This window comes from Propithecus coquereli, unplaced genomic scaffold, assembly GCF_000956105.1.
Source record: "Propithecus coquereli isolate 6110/MARCELLA unplaced genomic scaffold, Pcoq_1.0 Scaffold48, whole genome shotgun sequence".
Lineage (NCBI taxonomy): Eukaryota > Metazoa > Chordata > Mammalia > Primates > Indriidae > Propithecus > Propithecus coquereli.
This window is the reverse complement of record NW_012150618.1, coordinates 5,996,183-6,012,777: the sequence shown is the minus strand read 5'-3', so window position 1 is coordinate 6,012,777 and position 16,595 is coordinate 5,996,183.

Below are 16,595 nucleotides of genomic sequence, written 5' to 3'. Positions count from 1 at the left end.
GAATGATGTTTAATTCAAAATATTCTTTATACCAAGTAGTCATATTTTGGGATGAAATTTCCTGAGCTCCTTCACTTTCTATAGTATTCACAAAGATTATAAGATTTCTCCCTCAGAGATTCAAGATGGTTGACCAGAGACACCAGCTGCCAAAACATCTCAGTAAAAAGGAAAGGTTTTAGATGAAAGAGAAACAAACAAACAAACAAACATAGATCAGGCATAATTCTGAGGGAAGGGTGCCAGAATCTGTAAGAGACTCCGCAGAAAGAAGTTGCAGAGCGGAACGTGAAGGAGCAAAATACAAGCAGAAATCAACCACAGAGAAGTTTGGAGTCCAGTGAAAAGGAGTCCAGTCCATCCCTCTCATCTCTGACAGTCAGCAGGTACCCAAGCTGCTAGAGAGACTTTCTATTCCCATGAGCCCCAAAGCTGCTGCCTCCAGTGAACTGGGAGCTTCCTGTGAACAAAACACTAGGTTCCCCCTGGGGCACTTCCCATTGCCACAGAACTGAGCTGGGACAAGAGGCACCATATTGGTTCTCTGCCCATTGTGTACATTTGTCCTCCCCAGGACGCTTCAACTCCTCAGGTTTCATCTTGCTCATTCCCACACAAACGTTTCCCAACTCTGGCCCAGACTGGGAGCCACAGGGGTCGAGTGGGTACCAGGGGATCTGCATGACTGCAGAAAATAGACATTCTGTGTGGGCGGCTTCCGAGAGAGAGGGATAGAGATGACCAGAGTGCTAGCTTTCCTCCATCCAGATACTTTTCCTGCGCTTCCCCTCCTCTCCCTGTGGCTGCTAAGAGAGATAATCAAGCCACCACACTGAGGCTTCCATAGAGAGTGGGGGCTCAAACCTTTCCTCTTAAGGCCCTGCAGTAGGCTGAGGGGTGCTTGGACTATGAGCTCCCTGTTCCCTGCACCACCCCCCCCCCCCCGCCTCCATGCTGCTTGCCTGGTAGCTCCATCAGAGCAAGGCACACCCTGAAACAGAAGGACATCAAACTTGCTCGAGCACTCCCATAGGCAATTTGGGACCAGCACACTTCTCCCTGGCATGATTAGGGATTGATCTTAGGGGATCTAGGGACAGGCCTGCAGGCCAGATCCCGTACGCCCAATTCTCAATTGTGTTGCTCAGGGGCCCAGAGGGGAGATTTGTAAATTAATCTCAGGAGGTGAGGGAAGCCACCTGGGCAGAAGTGATAGGAGAGTGCAGTGTGGGTCCCAGCTACAGCAAACTCACAGGGCATCTCTCCTCCCACAGGAAGGCTGTGCTTTCAGCCCCAGGCTGGGATGCTAGGTGGGGAAACTCCCAGGCCACAGTGCAATCATGGGGAAGTTCAGCTAGTTTGAGCTCCTGCCTGCCAGCAGACACCAGAAGAAGACTGGGGAGCAGGGAGTGGGGAGAAGAGTGAAACCTGCTCCTGACAGCCAGATTGTGAATCTCAGACAACCTGCAAGCAAGCAGACTTTCTGGATGGGTGGGGCCACTTCAACCCCTCCCTAATGGCTTTACACAGAATCTGGGAGCAGACCTTTGACCCCTGCCAAAACAGCTACCCTGCCAGCTTTTGTGGAGGCTGGGGGCAGGCTCACCCAACCCAGCCCCACCCAACCTCACTCTCCCACCCACCACCCACCACCTGGGGCATTCAAGTGCTTCTCCTGAGGGACTAGAGCCAGTCACTGGTCCCCAAAGCAACATTGCAGCTTGTTCCTTCTGGCAAGCACCACCTACTGACAGGGAGGTCAATTTGTATGCCATTTATAGCATTTACTGACTCAGTCATACAAGGTGTGGTTGATTCTCACCGACAAGCACCACCTACTGTCTCATAGATTAAACTGGGTTTGCCAATACAATTCACAATGTTAAGAAGACTATGGGGCTGGGGAAAGAGAAAGGATTTTAAAAACCTCCATCCTCCCTTGTCAAAGTGAGACAGGGAATCTGCCCACTCACACAGCTCACCACTGCTACAGCCTACAAACAACTAGTAACTGAAAAAGCACCATACCAAGGATTTCTGTAATCAAGGCATCCAGTTAGAACCTAGATCATCATCAAAGCACACACAAGAAAAGCCAAAGTTTTGTACCCGACATATGCTACAAACATACATATGAGTGGGAGGAGGGCGAAGCTCCATCTAAACAAAAGAAAATCCCAAAACAAGAAGCAACAGCTGTTCCAATGAGAAGGAATGAGCAACAGACCTCCAGTAGTATGAAAAACCAGAGTGAAAGGACACCCCCAAAAGGGAACGCCAGCCTCATAGCAATGGATACCAACCAGAATGAAAATATTGAAATGACAGATAAAGAATTCCAAATATAGATTATAAAGAAGCTCAATGAAATCTAACAGAAAATGGAAAATCAACTAAGAAAAACAATTCAGAAATGAATGAAAAATTCACTAAAGAGATGGACATATTAAGAAAAAAACAAATAGAACTTCTTCGAATGAAAAATTCATTTATGGAAATATGAAACACAGTGGAAAGTTTTAAGAACTTTAACTAGACAAGGCAGAAGAAATAATCTCAGAGCTTGAAGACAACTTTTTTGAATTAACTCAGTCAGAAATAAAGAAAAGAGAATTAAGAGGCATGAATAAAGCCTACAAGAAATATGGGATTATGTAAAATGGCCAAATATGAGAATCATAGGCATCCCTAAGGGTGAATAAGAAAACACACAAGGGCTGGAAAACCTTCTTGCGGGAATAATTGAGGAAAATGGCCCTGGTCTTGCTAGAGATTCAGACATCCGGGTACAAGAAGCTCAATGAACATATGGAAGATTCAGTATAAAGAAGCAATCACCAAGACACAAAGTCATCAAACTGCCCAAAGTCAACACAAAGGAGGAACTCCTGTGAGCTATAAGGTGAAAAAAATCAAGTAACTTACAAAGAAAACCCATCAGGCTAAAGATAGACATCTCAACTGAGATCTTACAAGCCAGAAGGGACTGGGGCCCCATTTTCAGTCTCTTTAAACAGAGCAATGGCCAGGCTAAAATTTTGTATCCTGCAAAACTAAGTTTTATATATGAAGGAGAAATAAAGAAATTTCTAGACAAGTAAACAGTGAGGGAATTTTTCAAGACCAGACCTTTCCTGCAGGAAATACTCAGAACTGCATTATACATGGATCAGCATAATAGACACTCACTAGAGTAAAACCACTCAAGAACTAAAGCTCAGGGCTTATATAAAATAATAGCACAAGAGGTACAACAAAACAATAAAGTACCACCCAACAGGATGAATAGAACAGTATCACACATATCAATTCTGTCAATGTAAATGGCTTGAATTCTCCACTCAAGAGACATAGGCTGGCTGAAAGGATAAAAAAATACAAGCCAAGTATCTGCTATCTCCAGGAGACACATCTAACCCACAAGGACTCACACAGACTCAAGGTGAAGGGATGGAAAACAATATTGCATGCAAATGGAAACCAAAAGAAAGCAAGTGTAGCCATTCTTCACTTGATCTTGGCCAAAAGACCAAGAAGCGATTTGTAGCAATTCTGGTATCAGGTAAAATTGACTTTAAATCAACAAAGTAAACAAAGACATAGATGGTCATTATATAAAGGTAAAGGGAATAATTCAATGAGAAGACATACTAATCCTAAATATTTATGAAACTAACACAGGAGCACCCAGATTCACAAAGCAAACCCTACTAAATATAAGTAAAGAGATAAACAACAGCATCATAATTTCCAGTGACTTCAATACCCAGCTGACAGAACTGTACAGATCATCCAAGCAGAAAATAAAGAAACACTGGCTTTAAACAGGACTTTAGAATGAATGGGCCTAACAGACAGTTATAGAACATTTTACCCAAGAACTACTGAATATACATTCTATTCATCAGTACATGGAATATTCTCCAAGATTGATCATATTTTAGGCCACAAAACATGGTTCAACAGATTCAAAAAAATGGAAATAATACCATGGATCTTCTCAGACCATAGTGGAACGTAACTAGAAATCAATTCCAAGAAAAACACTCAATTCTACACAAAGTCATGAAAATTAAACAACCTGCTGTTGAACAATTATTGGATCAATAATGAAATTAAGATGGAAATTAAAAGAGTCCTTGAACTGAATGACAAAAGGGAAACAAGCTATCAAAATCTATGGGATTCAGCAAAAGCAGTCCTAAGGTGAATATTCATAGCCTTACATGCCTACATTAAAAAGACAGAAAGATCACAAATTAACAATCTAATGACACATCTCATGGAACTAGAAAAGGAAGAGCAAATCAAACCCAAAGCCAACAGAAGAAAAGAAATACCTAAGATGAGAGCAGAACTAAATGAAATGGAAAACCAGATAATAACACACAAGATCAACAAAACAAAAAGTTGATTCTTTGAAAAGATAGACAAATTGATAGACCTCTTGCTAGATTAACCAGTAATAGAAAAGAAATACCCCAAATAATCTCAATCAGAAATGAAAAAGAAGATATTACAACTGATACCATAGAAATACAAAATATCATCTATGAATACTATGGAAATTTCTATGCACATAAACTTAAAAACGTTGAGGAAATGGACAAATTTCTGGAGACACACAACCTCCCAAGACTCAATCAGGAAGAAGTAGAGCTCCCGAACTGACCAATAACAAGCAAACAGATTAAAGCCACAATAAAAAGTCTTCCAACAATAAAAAAGCCCTGGACCAGATGTATTCACAGCCACATTTTATCAGATCTACAAAGAAGAGTTGGTACCCACTCTGCTGAAATTATTGCATAATATTGAGAAGGAAGGAATCTTCCCAACTCATTCTATGAAGCCAGTATCACCTTGATACCAAAGCCAGGAAATGACACAAGAATAAAAGAAAACTATAGACCGATATCCTTTATGAATATAGATGCAAAAATCCTCATTAAAATACTAGCAAACTGAATTCAACAGTACATCAAAAAAAAAAAAAGAAAATCTACTGTGACCAAGTAGGCTTCATCCTAGGGATGCAAGGATGGTTCAACATATGTAAATCAATAAATGTGATTGATCACATAAACAGAAGCAAAATCAAAGACCATATGATCATCTCAATAGATGCAGAAAAAGCATTTGACAAAATTCAGGACCTTTTCATGATAAAAACCCTCCAGAAAATAAGCATAGAAGGAAAATATCACAAAATTATAAAAGCCATATATGACAAACCAATAGCCAGTGTCATACTGAATGGGGAAAAGTTGAAACTATTCCCTCTAAGAACTGGAACAAGACAAGGGTGCCAACTGTCACCACTTCTATTCAACATAGTACTGGAAGTCCTAGCCAGAGAAATAAGGCAAGAGAAAGAAATTAAGGGTATCCAAATTGAGAAAGAGGAGTTCAAACTATTGCTTTTTGCAGACAATATGATCTTATATCTAGAAAACCTCAAAAATTCCACCAAGAGATTCCTGGAATTGATAAATAAATTTAGTAAAGTCTCAGGTTATAAAATCAATGTACACAAACCTGTAATATTCCTATATACCAACAACAGTCATGCTGAGAGTCAAATAAAAGACTCAATGCAATTCCCAACTGATATAAAGAAAATAAAGTACCTAGGAATATCCTGAACCAAGGAGGTGAATGATGTCTACAAAGAGAACTACAAAGCACTGAGGAAAGAAATTGCAGATGATACAAATAAATGTAAAAAACATATCATACTCATGGGTCAGTAAAATCAAAATTGTTAAAATGTCCCTACTACCCAAAGTAGGCATTCAATGCAATCCCCATCAAAATACCAATGTCATATTTCACAGATCTAGAAAAAATAATTTTACACTTTGTTTGGGACCAGAAAAGAGCCTGACTAGCCAAAGCAATCTCGAGCAAACGGAACAAATTGGAAGTATCACAGTACCATGCTTCAAACTATACTACAAGGCTATAGTAACCAAAGTAGCATGGTATTGGCATAAAAATAAAGACATAGACCAATGGAACAGAACAGAAAACGCTGATATAAAATCATTGACTTACAGCCAACTGACCTTGGACAAAGCATATAACAATATACACTAGATAAAAGAAGCCCTATTCAATAAATGGTGCTGAGAAAATTAGATAGACACATGCAGGAGAATGAAACAGGATCCATATCTCTCACCACTCACAAAAATTAATTTAAAATAGATAAAAGACTTAAATGTAAGGCATGAAACCATAAGAATTCTAGAAGAAAAGTTTGGAAAAAGTCTTCTAGAGATGGGCCTAGACAAAGAATTTATGAAGCAGACCCCAATGGCAAGCACAGCAACAACAAAAATAAATGAATGGGACTTGATTAAATTAAAAAGTTTCTGCACAGCCAAGAAAATAATCAACAGAGCAAATAGACAACCCACAGTATGGGAGAAAATATTCATAAGCTGTATATCCGATAAAGTACTAATAACCAGAATCTACAAGAACCCAAGCAAATCAGCAAGAAAAAAATAAAAAATCAAACAACCCGATTAAAAAGTGGGTAAAAGACATGAACAGAAGCTTCTCAAAAGAAGATAGACAAATAGGCAATAAACATATGAAAAAATGCTCAATGTCACTAATCATCAGGGAAATGCAAATTAAAACCATAATGAGATATTGCCTTACCTCAGTCAGAATGGCTTTTATTAAAAAGTCCAAAAACACTTGATGCTGGTGTGGATGCAGGGAGAAAGGAATGCTTTTGCACTGTCGGTGGGACTGCAAATAAGTATGACCTCTATGGAGATTCCTCAAAGAACTGAAAGTAGATGTACCATTTGATCCAGCAATCCCACTACTGGCTATCTCCCCGAAGGAAAAGAAGTCATTTTATCAAAAAGACACCTGCACTTGAATGTTTATTGCAAGACAATTCACAATCGCAATGAAATGGAATCAACCCAAATGCCCATCCATTCATGAGTCGATTAACAAAATATGGTATACATTTTCCATGCAATACTACTCGGCCATGAAGAAAGATGACTAATGCCTTTTGCAACAATTTGGATGAAACTGGAGACCATTCTTTTAAGTGAAGTGTCTAAAGAATGGAAAAACAAACACTACATGTACTCACTACTAAATTGGAACTAACTGATGACTGCTCTTGTGCATAGTGGAAAGTAAAACTCAATGGAAATCAAAGAGGGGGTTTGGGGGAGGAGGGGTTGGGCGAAAAACCTATGTATCAGGTACAATGAACAGTATCTGGGCGACGGGCACACTTGTAACCCTGACTCAAGCACTAAAAAAATGATCCATGTAACCAAAACACTTGTTCCCCTGCAATACTTTGAAACAAAAAAAAAATAAGAAGATTTCTCCTTCTCCGGAAGTTTTAGAATTGAATGACTCAAATTTCATAAATGAATGTGGCTCAGTTCCCATACCCACAAGGGCAGATGCTCATACTCTGTCCCTGAGATCCTCTGTTATCAGGCATGTTGCTTGTTCTTAGACACCTTGTGGGGGGTGGGGTAGCTGGAATTATTCATGTGTGAACCCCTTGGACCCAGCTCAGCACTTGGCACTCAGTGCGCTCCCCACCAACATTGCTGAAGGGAAGAATGAAAAAATCAAAGATAAGTAAGTGCTTTTCTACATAGCTAAAGTTTACTTTGTTGGAAGACTGAGGAACAAAGGAGATGGCCCTCCAAGGTCGTGGGTGATTCTGTGAGTCTGTGAACACATTCCCATGGCTAGACAGCCAGATATTAAAATCTGTCAACGTTTCCATGCTGTCCACCTAGCCGGCTGCTCTGCTTGGTACTGACATCTGTAAACAGGTCATTTGTATTCTTCTGTCACCCCATTACTCTGAAGGAACATCCCTCAGGTTCACAGAAATTAGTTAACCCGCAGGCTGGTCAGATGATGGATAGGTGGCTTTTTCACTAGCCCACTTAGGTTTGGAAAATGCCAGATGCCTTCACTATTCCGCCAGTGTGTTGATGTGCATGATTAGAGAGCTGGGGGCACACTCAGAGCAGGAGCACAAGAAGCAGATGTTTCTCCCCCAAGAGAGCTGTCTCCAGCGACCCAGCACTGCCATGGCAGCACTGGGACAATCTGTGACGTCCTTTCCATTCCCCGCCCCCCAGAGAGAGACCTGACAGAGCCTGACAGAGCTGCAACCTTGGAGCAAAGAGGCTTCCAGCCTGTTACCTTCATTTTTCTCAGCGGAGTCTTTCTCTGCCTAATTGTCCTGTTTACTCTTCCTGTTCTCTTTTAACAGCCTGGCATTCAAACAGAACTAATTCTGTTTCAGGATGTCACCAGGAAGCAAAATGAAATCTACCCGCTTTTGAATTCCACAGTCCATTTTATTTCTTTTTCTAAGTAAAAGTAGGGCATTTGTTGGTTTGCGTACTCCTGATATCTCCCTCTGTTTTCTTGATTTCTCAGGCGGAACTCCCTGTGTTCACTGTTCCGTCGATCAGGATGGGAAAGACACTTGAGCTCCCTCCTGCTCTGTAACTGGCCTAAAGCCATCCAGCATCCATCTCGGGGCCACCGGTCAAATCTGGTCACAGCTGTGGGATTAAAGATGCACTGGAATGTAGGAGATTGGGGCAGGGACACCCTGACCCCTTCTAGAGAGTTTTAGGACATCACGGGCATGTAACGGAAAAAGCTCTGGATCTCATTCTCCATTCTTAGTTTTGTATTGTTGGTTGTTGCAGAATCCGCAGTGCTGTTGAGAAAGTTGCTTTTCTGGTACCTGACGTTCCTTATAGACACTTACTCCTCAGTGCTTGAACATGCAGCTCAACTTTTTAATCAATTGAAATTGAACACTGTATTAGTTTGCTAGGGCTGTCATGAAATACCACAGACTAGGTGGCTTAAACAATGGAAATTTATTTCTTGTGGTTCTGGAAGCTCAAAGTCTGAGATCAAGGTATCCGCAGGTTGGATTTCTTCTGAGGCCTCTCTCCTTGGCTTGTGGACGCCTGTCTTCTCACGTGTCCTCACGTAGTCTTGTTCTCTGTGTGTGTGCATCCCAGTGTCTCTGTGTGTCCAAATTTCCTCTTCTTTATAAGGACACTAGTCAGCTAGAGTTAGGGCTCACTCTAATGGCATCATTTTAATGTAATCACCCCATTAATGGCCTATCTTTTAAATACAGTCACATTCTGAGGTACTGGATGTAGGTGCTTCAACATATGAATTTGGGGGAACACAATTCATCCCGTAACAAACGCCTAAGTTTTTTTCTGAATACTCTTTGTGCCATAACATATACCAAAGTTTTCTTCTGAGTATTCTTTGTGTCAGCCACTGTGATGGCACTTATGCTCTTGTTTAATCCTCACCGTGATGTTGAATGGTAGTATTGGTTGTCTACCCAATCAGATCCTTTACGCCAGCCCGACTCCTCGATAGGTCACCCATAGGGCAGTCTTTGGAAATTTCCTAGCAATGGACTTCATCCCTCCAGCCTAATCTTTCACCTGTGACCTTGGCTCCCACAGACCGCCCTTCTACAAGTCGTGCCTCCTGTGGCCTGTAGGGCTCTGGCTCCTTCTCCATGGAGCCCAGTCCAGAACGAGTTGCTTTGCAGAGGAGAAACATGAAACAAAAGAGATCAAATGACTTTCTCAAGGTCACACTCCGGCAAGTGACAGAGCCACGATTCTGACCTCTGACTCAAGTCCAGCCTTCCTTTCCTTTCTCTGTATAGACCCTGGCTCACATCAGACCTTTAAAAAACATATCCTTAAGAAGTAGCCTTAACAGTCCTAAGTCTATGAAATCAACCAATTTCTCAGTTGGAACTAGAAAAATTTCTTCTTTTTCTGGTGACATAAATTCCTTATCCCCTTAGGTAGAAGCACAGAGGAAGAACTCTTTTGTAATTTCGTCCTGATACAGTTATGATTCCATTGATCAAATGGTGTGTTTTAAAGCTCCTGGGGATCAATCATGAAATTTCTGAGGCTTGATGAAGGTCAAAACCCTTTGTGGTCAGCATCTATTATTTCCATGGTGATTTTCCAGTTTTCTTCCTGATTTGTCATAGCCTCACCTTTGATTGGTAATGTTCCAAAAAGATACTCACGGTGTCTCTGGTTTTTAAAACTATGATTCGAGGTGGTCATGTGCACTACTTCTTGTCATAGCCAAAACTGATTTTCTAAGGTTTTCTTTCATGATGAATTAGAAATTGCTCTTGGATCTGACTTTGATCTCTGCTCTTTGTGGTTTCCTGAAAGTTCCTTCTAATTGACGAGTTAACTGGCAAACAGGTAATATAAGGCTTTTATGACAAGAAAAGCTTTCCTTCCTTTCATTCCTATTTGCCTGCCAGGAAGAAATGTGCCTTGGGTTCCAGGAAATGGCAACGATTCAATATGGAAAGAAATTCTCCTATGTATTTGTTAAATATTCACACATTCTGGGGAGCTCTACCACATAAATAATAGTAAATATGTATCTCCTGCTGCTTTTACTTTTTTAAAGCAATTTTATGGAGGTATAATTTACATAAGATAAAATGCACAATTTTAAGGGAGAAGTTTAATGGGTTTTGATAAATGTGTACACGTGTGTGACCATCACGGCAGTCAAGACAGCAAGTCTTACCATCGATACCCAAATTTCTTTTTGCCCTTGCAATTAATGCCCACACTCAACATCCGCCTTGGGCAAGAATGAATCTGTTTTTTGCAATTACAGTTTTGCCTGTTTAGCACTTTATACGAATGAAACCAAACAGTGTGCACTTTGGGGCCAGGATTCTTTCACTCAGTATTTTTAAAATTTTATTTTGTGATTCATCCATGTTGTGTGTGGAACAGAAGTTTATTCCTTTTTATCATCGAGTAATATTACATTGTACAAATGTACCACCTTCTGTTTATCCATTTGCATATCAATAAACATTTGGGTTTTGGCAATTTAGAATAAATTACATACAAAGTAATTACCAATATTATAATATATGCCAAGTAATTATTTTCTCTTGAGTTAATATTTAGGAGTGAAATTACTGGGTTTATGGCTAGAGTAATTCAGCTTTCTAAGAAATTGCCAAACAGTTTTTGAAAGTGATTGTGCCATTTTACATTCCCACAAGCAATGTATGAGAGTTCCCGTTGTTCCACGTTCTTACCAACACTTGGTATTGTCAAGTCTTTTAATTTCAGTCATTGTTGTGGACTTGTATTATTATTTCATTACAGTTTTCATTCTGATTTTCCTGATAATTAATGATGTTGAGCATCTTTTGAAGTGCTTTTTAGTATTTTTAAGTGTTTGTTCAAATATTTTGCCTATTTCTATAATATTAGGTTGTTTGTCTTCTAATTTCATTTGTAAAGTTTCTTTTTTTTCTTTTTTCTTTCTTTATTTTGATATATTATGGGAGCACAAATGTTTAGGTTATATAAATTGCCTTTGCCCCACCCAAGTCAGAGCTTCAAGCGTATCTGTCCCCCACACAGTGCTCACACTGCACCCGTTAGGTGTGAATACCCGTTCCTTTTTCCCCCTTCCCACCTGCCCGACACCCGATGAATGTTAGCACTCTATGTGCACGTAAGTATTGATCAGTTAATACCAATTTGATGGTGAGTACATGCGGGGCTTGTTTTTCCATTCATGTGATACTTCACTTAGCAGAATGGGCTCCACTTCTAACCAGAATAATACAAGACGTACTAGATCACCATTGTTTTCTGTGGCTGAGTAGAACTCCATGGGATACATATAGCACATTTCTTTATAGATTCTAGGTATAAGTGCTTTGTCATGTATAAGTATTGGGAATCTTTTCTGCTAGAGTGTGGCTTACCTTTTCTTTTTCTTAATGTTACCTTTCAAAAATCAGATGTTTTTAATTTTGATGAAAGTCGATTTTACCAATTTTTCTTCTATGTTTTGTGCTTCCTGTGTTCTATCTAAGACATTTGTGCCTAACCCAAGGTTACAGGGATATTTTCTTGCATTAGTTTCTAGGAGGTTAGTTTTCTTTTACAAGTTTATAATTTAGGGTCTATGCTTAGGTTAACACTTCAAGTGAACTTTGTGTCTAGTATGAGGTAGGGGGTAAAGTGTTTTTAAATTTTTAGGAAGTATAGTTGTCCACTTGTGCAGGAATTATTTGTTGAAAAGGCTTTACTTTCCCAATTGGCACTTTTTCCAAAATCAATTGACTCTATATGTGTATACGCCTATTTTTAAACTCTCTGTTCTGTTACTCTGATCTGTATTTGTACCCTTGCACCAATACCACATCTTCTTGTGGATTTTTTATTATAATGTCTTCAAAACCAAGTGGGATAAATCCTACGACTTTGTCCTTCTATTTTAAAATTCTTTTGTTTATTCTAAGCCTTTGCATTTCTATAACAATTTTAGAATACGATTATCACTTTCTACCAAAAAAAAAAGCCTGCTGGGGTTTGGAATGAAGTTATCATGAATTTGTACATTAATTTGGGGAGAATGAATATCTTAGCACTATTGAGTTTTCCAGTTAATAAGCATGATATATCTCTCCATTTATATTTTTAATAATTTTTCTCAGCAATGTTTTTACGTTTTTATTATACAGGCTTCACATATATTTTATTGAATTTATTCACAAGTATTTCATGTTACTGATATTTTTTTCTGAAATGAACTTTGGTATTTTAAAAAAATTTCACTTTTCAATTGTGTTTCCATATTATTTAGAAATACAACTGATTTTTTTGTGTGTTTATCTTGTATCCTGGGTCCTTGCTAAATTATTAGTTCTTTGTAACTTGTGGTTTCTGTAGGATTTTCTATGTACATTATTATGTCATCTGCAAATACAGGTTTATTTCTTTCTTCCCAATCTATATGCTTTTTATTTTTCTTGCCTTATTACATTGACTAAGCTGTTAGTGTTGAATTGGAACTGGTGAGAATAGAATCATTGCTTCATTCATGATTTTAGGTGAAAAGAGTTCAGTCTTTCTCTATTAGGTGTGAAGCTAGCTGTAGGTTTCTTTCACACACACGCACACACACAGACACACACACACTCTTAGTCTTTATTGAGTTAAGCAGGTTTTCCCTATTACCAGTTTACTGAGAATTTTCATAATGATATAAATTCTCTCAGCTTTTATTTGTCTATCATGCCTTCAATTTGTTTTTTTTTTTTCTTGCAGTCAAGGAAAATCAGATTTCTTTGTGTGTCTTTATTGAAGAGAAGTTCATGTAACATAAAATTAACCATTTTAATGAGTACAATTCGGTGACAGTACATTCACAATGTTGTCCAACCATTATCGCCTCTATCTAGTTCCAAGACATTTTCATCACTCCCAAAGGAGACCCTGTACCCATTAAGCAGTAACTCCCAATTCTCCCTACCCCTAGTCCCTGGCAACCACTAACTGGACTTAACTATTCCAGATATTTCATGTAAATGGAATCATATAGTATATGACCTCTCAAGTCTGGCTTCTTTCACTTAGCATAATGTTTTTGAGTTGATCCACTTAGTAGCCCATTCTTTTTATGGTGAAATAATATTCCATTGTACGGATAAAGCACAATTTGTTTATTCATTCATTCATTGATAGGCTTTTCAGTTGTTTCTACATTTTGGCTATTATGAATAGTGCTGCTGTGAATATTTGTGTTTATCTGTTTAAATATCTGTTCCCAAATATTTTGGAAGTGGATTGCTGGGTCACATGGGAATTCTAGGTTTAAATCTTTGAGGAAACACCAAACTGTTTTCCATAGTGGCTGTACAATTTTATATTTTTACCAGGAATATATGAGGGCTCCAGTTTTTGCACATCTTTGACATTTGTTATTTTCCAGGATTTAAAAGTTCTTTTTGTTATAGCCATCCTGGTGGGTGCTAAGTAGTATATCATCTTGCATTTGATTTGCACTTCCATAATGGTAGAAAAAGGCTTTTGGCATTATGGTAGGAATTGCACTGAATAGGTAGATCGCTTTGTAAGTACTTCTATCTTAACAATTACATATTTGAACCCCCGAACACAGATGTTTTTCCATTTATTTAGGTCTTCTTTAATTTCTTTCAGCAAAGTTTTGTAGTTTTCAGTGTACATGTCTTGTACCTCCTTGATTAAATTTATTCCTAATATTTTATTCTTGCTATTGTCATGGTATTTTTTCTTAATTTCATTTTCAAATAGTTCATTACTTTATATGTATATATGTACATATATATGTATATATATAAATAAAATACAACTGATTTTTGTGTATTGGTCTTGCATCCTGCAACTTCACTACATTCATTTATTAGCTCTAATAGGTTTTTCTTTTCTGGGGATTTTTTACTATTTCCTATATATAAGATTATGGCATCTGTGAATTTAGACAGATTTACTTCTTCCTTTTCAATGAATGTCTTTAATTTCTTTTACTTGCTCAATTGCTCTGGCTATAACTCCCAGTACAATATTGAATACAAGTGCAAAAGTAGACATCCTTGTCTTTTTCTTGATCTTAGGAAAACTTTCAGTCTTTCACCATTGAGTATGATTCTAGTTATGCTTTTTTTTTTTTTTCAGCTGTCCTTTATCATGTTGAGGAAGTTTTCTTTCATTCCAATTTTGTTGAGTGTTTTTATTATCTGTCAAATGATTTTTGTGCATCAACTAAGATTATTGTATGTTTTTATTTTCCTTCATTCTATTAAAGTAGTATATTACATTGACTGATTTTTGTATGTTGAACCACCCTTGCTTTCCTGGGATAAATTCCACATGGCTCACCTTTACTTTTGAAGGATACTTTTGCTAGCTACACAATTCCAAGCTGGTAGCATTTTCTTGTAGAAATTGAAAATATCATATTGTTATTTTCTATCTTGCTTTTTTTCTCTGACATGAAGTCCATAGTCATTTTTTTCTCTGTCTCCTTTATAATTTTCTCTTTGTTGCTGATTTTCAGCAGTTTTATTATGATGTGCCTTGGTGTGATTTTTATTTGTCTCTTCTGTTTGAGGTTTGTTCATTTTCTTGGATTTGTGGATTTATAGTTTCTATTACATTTGGAAAGTTTCTGTCCATGATTTATTCAAATATTTTCCTATACTCATTTCCTTTCTTTGGGACTTTAATTACATGTATATTAGACTATGATATTGTCCCAGATGTCACTAAGGAGCTATTTTTTAAAATTATTTTAAGTCTTTTTTCTCTGTGTGCTTCAGTTTGCATAGGTCTTTACCATTATGTTTTCAAGTCTTTTTCTCTAAAGTTTTAATTTTCTCAGTGTAGCAAGATTGCTGTGTTCTTTGTTTTTTCTCCCTGTGTTTCAATCCAGAAAGTGCCCTCAAGCAGAACTCCAGAGCAATTGCAGCACTCACCTTGTTTGATTCCCTTCCTCTGGGATCACAATCTCACACTGCTTCTTATCTGGTGCCTGAAGGTAATAGTTTCATTTGTTTTATCTGATTTTTAAGTTGTTTAAGAGGGTAGCAAGACTTGGTATTAGTTACTCCATCATGGCCAGAAGCACAAATCTCCTGCCGCTTTTTTCACTTAGTGCCTGATTGATAGTTTGGCTTCAACTTTTTAACTGATTACTTTAGCATAAATGTCTCTAAATGGTTACTTGCCTCTGAAATTCATTGATAAATCAAGAGTTTTGTGTCCATGACTTTAAAGATTTAAAGCAGGAAGTAGAGAATGTTTGACTTAAACAACTGCATTGAACAAAGGCAAAAATTCAATGACCTGAGAGGCTGAGTCCTAGATATGCAGGAGAGAACCAGCTTATCTCATACTCAAGTTAGTCCTCTTGATGACTCACTGACTTCCATGCCACCTGCCTACAAAGAGCAGGTGTTGGCCCCAAATATTTTAAGAGACACCACCATTGCCAATAGGTAACACTTTATGAACACTGTCTTATTGTTCCTGCTCATATTTCATGTATCTATGTGTCTAAGTGGCACCATTTAGTACATAGCATGTAGAATGAAAAAGGAACTATAATTTCAAAGGGATTAGAAGGACATTACCCACAAAAATTAATTATAACAACTACCATATATTGTGTGCCTGCTATGGGTTAAGTGCTGTATATGTATAATAATATTTCTAATCCCCATAAGCACGTTAAGAGGAAGAATGTCTAACGCCCATTTTACTGAGGCAGGAACAGTGAGATAAAGTACTTCTGAGGTCCCAGGCTAAGTGACAGGTAAAGCCAGAATTTAAATTCCTGTCAGATGTACTCAGAAGTGTTGTTCTTTCTGCTAGATCATATTGATACCAGCGAATTCTGAAAAAAGGGGCAAAACCATGGGCTTTTATTTTCCTTTTATTTTACACTTTGTGGAGGAAATGACCATCACTCCTCTCAGCAACAGTTCCCTGCTGTACAGGTAGCATTACCTGTTTCTGTTACTAAAGGATCTGATAGGATGCCGCTCACATACAAAGAGTCTCACATCTTAGCGCAATTTCCTTTATGCCTTCTGAGGCTTTCCTCTGTTCAGGTCCCAAATGCTCCTCTGAGGCCTCTATTATTATCATGTCACTTCTCCTCAGCAATGACTTACAAGCACAACACAG